The sequence below is a fragment of the Pteropus vampyrus genome, unplaced genomic scaffold (genome assembly GCF_000151845.1).
Source record: "Pteropus vampyrus isolate Shadow unplaced genomic scaffold, Pvam_2.0 Scaffold66, whole genome shotgun sequence".
Taxonomy (NCBI): domain Eukaryota; kingdom Metazoa; phylum Chordata; class Mammalia; order Chiroptera; family Pteropodidae; genus Pteropus; species Pteropus vampyrus.
Window position 1 is genome coordinate 5,973,382 of NW_011888847.1, and position 7,308 is coordinate 5,980,689.

The 7,308-nt window shown below is 36.5% G+C and overlaps 1 pseudogene; it reads left to right on the top strand.

Moving 5' to 3' along the window:
- Window positions 1-615: 615 nt before the first annotated feature.
- LOC105292979 lies at window positions 616-3,887 on the top strand (annotated as a pseudogene).
- Window positions 3,888-7,308: the final 3,421 nt, after the last annotated feature.

Here is a 7,308-nt window from a genome sequence, read left to right on the forward strand (position 1 = left end):
TCTGGCTTCCCTGTCAACTCAGTGAGATATCTGATATCCTCAGTGAGATATCTGATATCCTCCCAGTGAATTCATTTTCTGTTGGAGTTACCCAGTTAGTGGATTTCTGTTGTGTGCAGTTGAGAACCCTGTGTGATACAAACACTGCCTTTAGTTTTAAACAGATTGTGCTGGCATCATGACCAGATGCCCAGATGGAAGCCTCCAGCATTCAGTTTGAAATGTGGGATTAGAGTCTAGGAGAGGACTGGGTCTGGGAATATGGATTTAGGATACTTCTAACCAGAACCAAAGATTTAAGCCAGGAGAGATCATCTAGGGAAAAGATCTGAGAGAGAGAAAATAGAAGTAAGCAAAGTGAGCAAAGTGTAGAACTTGAGGGGCCACCCATATTTAGGAGGCAAGAGAACAGATCAAGGAAGAAGCAGTAACAGTAGTAGGAGGCAAATCACACTACTGCCATATCACAGAACCCAAAGGAGTTAAGACTTTAAAAAATGATGACGATTGGAAGCTATTAAATGCTGTAGAGTCCAGAGAAGATGAGCACTGAGAATGGGTTACTCGATATCATAATTAGAAGACCACTGATCTTTAGAAAGCTGTTTTATCATGATGGTGAGAAAAGAAATCAGATTGCAGGAGGGTAGAGACTTAAAGAGTGGTGTGAAAGCAGGAGAAAATATAGGCTATAGTTTAGAGAAGTTTGGCAGGATTTTATCTGTCTTGTTCACTGCTGTATTGCCAGCTCCTGGAAAAGTACCTGGCATATGACAAGTTCTCAATAAATATTTGTTAAATGAATGAACAAAGAAGAGCAGAAGTAGAAAATTAACTTGAGTTAAAGTATGATAAACAGGCAAGTTTCTAAAATTGAGGTACCCAAGTATGTTTGCAAGTCAGGGTTACCAAGTCCTCTGTCCCACTTCCTCTTTGGGCTGTAGACTCTCCATTAGTTACGCCCTAGATGCTTCTTCTCCAGTCTACTATCGCCTTCTTCACTCTACTATTTAGTTTGTTTGTACGATAAGCTAATTTAATGACCATTCCTTAGATAATTTCTCATCCTAATTTATTTCTCATTCTCCTCAGAATATTCTATTTCTTCTACTAATTATGTCCCACACAGAGCTAAGTCACATATTCTTCATCCATACTTATTTTGTATTATACCACAGTAAAACTTCAAAAAGCTGTTGTGGATGATCCAATAAAACTAAGTCTGATTAACTAGAAACTGTATATCAGGTGTACTATTACATGGTATCTCAATTGCACATTTTAAGAAATTCACTACTCTATAGTCCTTTAAAACACCAAATTTAAAATCCAATAACCAAATGCCCAAATACAGTATCAAGACATTTTAAATAAACCTTGTAAAAGCATACAATTTAAATAGCCTCTGACTAAATAATAATAAACATAAAAAATAAGATTTATTCTTTTTATTTTCAATCTTTCCCTCTCCAAATGTCAGAAGTCTATGAGTAAAGAACAGGCATTAAAAAAATAAATTGTAACCAGAAATTTAAGAAGTCATCAGTGGTTCTTAAGTGCAATACACTTGGACTACAATAATAAGATTACAGACCTAGAGGTTTCTCATCCTTAGTTTACAGTTCTTCATAGGTGCAATTAAAGCATATAAAGCCTTTCTAATGGGTTTAAGAAGCAGTTTTCTTTTTGCTTGCAGACTTTAGGGAGGCAATCTTCAAGTGCCTATCATAGGTTTGTCAGAGGAGTAAGCTATCTAGGTGTTACTGTATTAATTAGGCAGTCTAAAATTATTTTTGGAAAAAGACTGGAAGAAATACAAAATGAATAATTTGCTTTTGATCATGTCATTCCCTTTAGTTTTTTTCTTAATAATTTTATATGCATGTACATGCAAACATTGCATGTATGTGTATATGTGTGTGTGTCTGCAGATAGGTGGTCAAGAAACTCTTCGTATCATTCCTCACCCTCCTCCTAGTCTAAAATTTGGCTTTGCCAACACTGAGTGCTTGATCAAGGTGTGACCAGTCTGTAACAGCAGAGTTTTTTCAGTTGCATAGGCCAATGATGTTCATCCTCAAAATCCTCCCAGTCACAATAGGGGTTTTTCATTCTTGGGTATGTGGGGACTTGCACTTAACTGAATGGTCATTTCCAGATTAGGTCTTCTTGCCACTCCACTCCACTTCAATTTAAAATGTGATGGTTGAAGTTTTGGGAGGATCTAGGAATCTGTTAATCTATGAACTAAATGATATGAGATTACCTCAGACCTGAAAACCTTCATTCCAAAATGGCATGATTTTTGCACCAGGCTGTGTGATGAGACATGACCTAGGTACAGACATGCATGGTATGAAATGGGCCTCTTACCCACAAGCAAGAAGCCATTCCTGTGGAAGAGCGCTGGGGTCCTCCCAGGGCCAGAGATGTGGAAAAGCCATCTTCTCATCAGTGCAGAGCAATTGCCAGTCTTAGTCATACAGTATTCGGCACAAAACCAGGCTCACCAAGTTGGCCCAAATGCAAGTCGAGAAATGTAGGCACAGGGCAGGAGTTGCCAGTCGTGGGGTTTGAAGGTGATGGCCCTGATTGAGGGCTGTGAGGCCATATCTCCCATTCTTCCTATATTAGTTTTCAAGGCCTCTGTCCATTCATTGTCATGAGAGGAAACAGAGCCCTAAAGCAAAGAAATCTGGATCACAAAAAACTATTCAAGGGTAATGAAGCCAACTGTAGTCAACTGCACAGTCCTCTAACAGCTGCAGGCAATGAGGATGCCTCAGCCTCCCAATGTGTCCACACAAAATTGATGAAAGGTTCTTGTCTTCATTCTAGAGATGAGCATATCCAGATAAACTCCATCCCTAATGAATGTGCTGAAAATCCAAGCTCAGGAAATATAAGGTCAGCTGTACATAGCTGTGCCCATGGATGCGTACATAGTCACTTAGAAAGTCACGCACATCGTGAAGCAAGGCAGCCTGATGATGCTGCCATGGAGTCTGGAGATCAGAGAAGTAACTCCTTCTCAGAATTCTGATATTTCTTCAGATGGCTGCAGAGAAGCCTTCCATACAGTTGGATTCCGGGCGTCAAACTAGTTATGCAGCATGTAACAGGAATTTGTCTTGGAATTGGGCTGCTTACACCTTTTTGGTATGCAAACAAAAGCATTGTAAATCGGGTTTTTCTAAGAGAAAGGTGCTCAAAGATTCAGTGTGCTTGGTTACTGGTACTCTTAGCAGGATCTTCTGTTCTTTTAGATTATACCTTCCATTCTTGGTCACTTTATTACAGCTTAATTTTTTTAAAAATCTTACTTTGGACCATTTGAGCTTCTGGGAAGTACTTTGGATTGCTGGAATTACAGACTTCATTCTGAAATTCCTCTTCATAGGCTTAAAATGCCTTATTTTATTGGTGCCTTCTTTCATCATGCCTTTGAATCTAAGGGTTACTGGCATATATTTTTAGAAGAATTTTTGTTCCCATACCAGTTTGGTTTTGTTACCTTATAAGCTATGGGGAGTTTGGTAATGTAACTAAATGGAGTTCTGGCATATTGCTTGCTTTCCTTTACCTCATATTACAATTTTTGGACTTTTCTGAACATCTAAGAACTTTCAGACAGGTTTTGTGAATACTTCTTACACGACGAAGTTACGGAGTGGCTGCCAGCAAGAGATGTGGATGATATTTGTTCGATATGTCAAGCCAAATTTCAAAAGCCAATTCTTCTCATCTGTCAGCATATTTTTTGTGAAGAAGGCATTGCTGTGTGGTTTAACAGAGGGAAAACATGTCCACTGTGCAGAACCGTGATTTCAGACCATATAAACAAATGGGAAGATGGAGCCGCTTCGTCACACCTTTGAATATATTAAGTTGTATGAACTATTAAGGCCACAAAACACTGATTTCATTTAGTTACAGTGAGTATTGATAAAGACATTAGAATGAATTTTTAGGGCTACAAGTTAAGGAAAATGTTTCCAAGTGGTTTTAGAATATTATCATAAGACTTAAATGTTGTAGTCCAAATTATCCTAAGATTAATTGAAAGAATCTTATGTTTTAAAAATATATATAAGTAATGTTCAACCTAATGCATATTCAACATTTATTTTATCCTAATTATTTAACAGGTGATTGCAGTGTTAAGTTTTAAATGTATTTTCTTGTTGATTTTATATCAAAACAGCAATTGGATAACTGGAACTAGTAGTTCATAGAGAATCTCAGGTATTCTTTCCTGAATTGTTTTCAGAGTAAAGAATATTTTTCATATTTTAAGTTTTATAAAAAAGAAATGGAGGCACAGCAAAAGACAAGAACAGGCATTTCACAAAGGTAGAAATACAAATCACTGATAATTCTGTATAATAACAAGAATAATTAAAAAGCAGTACAAATTAAAATGAGAAGATACCACTTGTCAGAAATCAAATTGGGAAAGTTTTGTTTTGTTTTTTAAATACTATTTAATGTAGATGAGGAGGCAGGTAGTTTTATACACTGCTAATAGGTATGTAAAATGGTCAACCTTTCTAGAGGGAATGTTAGTACTATTTATCAAAAGCGCTAAAACGTGACTACTTGGCAACTTCACTTTGAGAAATTAGCCAGCTCAAAGGAAATAATCAGAGCTATGTGCAAAGATTTTATCTACCAAAAAGCTCCTTACAATATTATTTTTAATGGTGTAAATAGACATCACCTACAACAAGCAAAAAGATTGTAAAATAATGCTGTATGATCTCAGGATCACAAAAGAGATGATGGCATATAGATAGATATATAACTATGAGTAAAGGAATGGGGGGAAAAACCTACCAAAATGTTAACAGTGGGATTATGGGTGATTTTTATTTTGTTCTTTGTACTTTTTTCTATATCTATAATGCACATGCATTACTTTGGCAGTCAGTACAGTCTTGCTAAAAACAAATAAAAGGAAATGTAAAGCACTAGTCCAGAGTTTTTCATGATTTAATTACGATTCAGGAGATGCAACTGAACTTCCTGCTTAGTTTTCATATCTGCTCAGTGGGGGATTTGTGATGTTAAGTGCTTAGACTGTAGAACAGAGCTCAACTGTTATAGTCCAATTTATCAAAAGATTAACTGAAAGAATCCTATGTTTTAAAAAATACACAAGTAATGTTCAACCTAATGCATATGTAACATTTCTTCTATCCTAATTACTTGACAGGCGATTTCAGAATTAAATTATGTGTTTTCTTGTTAATGTTACCAAAAGAGCAATTGGTAACTAGAACTAGTAGTTCTTCAAAGAACTCAGGTATTCTTTCTTGACACTGTTTTCAGAATAAAGAATATTCTAGAGAATGACTTCCATGAATCAATGAAGGCAGAAAAATTGAACAGCTTGCATAGATGTCTTCCCTCACCTATACTTTCCCATTTGGGAGCAGGGGCAGCAAGAGGGTAGTACTTCCAAGTGGTCTGTGCCCTACACATTCCTGCCCATCTAGGGTGCTGGGGACACTAAGCTGCTCATGGTATCCTTGAACTGAGGAGAACACTTAAGGGAGAGCCATGACAACTGGTGTGAGCACATCACTTGTAATGTTTCTCTCATGGCTATGACATCAAATTTGCCCTGAAATACTTCATGTTCTAGATGACATTAGATAAGTTGGTCTGGTTATGTAAGTGGTCTCCATGTCCCCGTTACATTTTTCCATTAATATTCTCCATACTGATATTTAAATTCATGGTCACTGTAGGTATGTTATGAAATCTAGTAGTCATTTACCTAGAGCCAGGATGCCTACTTGTAGGGGTAAACTTGAGAGAGTCAGAGACAAGGTTTTCCTTCAGTCATGCCACCAGAAGATCATTTTACCTTGCCTTCCAAGTAGAAAGGGTAGAATTAAAAATAAGTTCCCTTTAAGGGATGCTGGCAAGTTCTTTCCATAAAAATTATTGATGTTTCCTCACAGCCAAACCTGTTAAAGAAAAACTATTATGGAGGTAAAGAAAGGCAATTCTTTTGACATAGAAATTGAGCCATATTTTCTTGGTGAAATTCCTTAGTAATAAGCAAATGCCTTCCTGTGTCTGTCATGTTCTGTCTCTTTAAATGAGCACAGCTCACCCTCCAAATATGCAAGTTACCCCGTGAAGATGGGGTGAAATGAACACTCATCCAGTTCTGGGAGGACGGTGGCCACAGTGGTCATGGAGTTTTTCTGGGTATGATCTTTCCAGCAGGCAGTTTGTTAATCTATATAAAAAATAGCTAAAATCGTTCATACCATTTGCCAGAGAACATACTCTTCTGAACACTTATGTTGAGAAATAATTTGTAATATTCGAAGAATATTTAAGAATGTTCATTGCTATTTACAAAAGTGAAAAACCAAAAAAAAAGTCCAATAATTGGAATTTGTTAAATAAATCATAGCATAATCACACGATAGGGTACTAAGAGGCCATTATTCATTATATACTTGTTATGTCCTTGAATAATATGGAAGGATATTAAGAAAGGTACGTGATATAAAGATAAGTGAAAACATATATATTATAAATCCAATGTTGATGTATATTCTATAGACACATACACACACAACACACATTTGTGTAAATACATGTGTATTCACCACTTTTCTTTTACCTAAGAGCTACATTAGTACCAGTTTTCAGTAACCAAAAGAAATCCAAAGAGGATTTTTGCTTTCACAAAAAAAAAAAAAAAAAAAGATGAAAAGTGCTAACAGCTTTCAGCATTTGTTTGGCAGTGAGCTGTTACAGAGGCAGCACGCATGCATGCGCGAGTGTGAGAGTAACTCCACCAGCTTCCTTCTGTAGGAACTACACTCCGCATCGCAGCATCGAGTGCCACAGTCATGGAATGGCTCGTGGGGTCGGAGAGGCCCAGAATGTGACTCTACCAAATCTGTGAGCATCTGTGCTTTGTCTTGATTTATTTTGTGCATCTATTAGCAAGATGTGTCCTAAGGTATCATAAAAGCCTAAGACAGCTCTTAAGAGTGTCACTCATAGCGTAAAACTGGACGTAATTAAGCGTGTTTGGTATAATTTGGTAGGTTATTTTTTGGGTCTGGGAATGCTAAAAAATTTTTCCATATAAATTAGTGATAATTGCCTATTTGCTTTATGCCATTTTAGCTTACAAAAGGTTTCATAGAAATACTCTACTTTTGGATAGCAGGAGAAATCTAGATATAGACATAGATAGATATAGATATATAAATAGAACTATATATCTATATCTATCTATCTATCTATCTATCTATCTATCTATCTATCTACCTA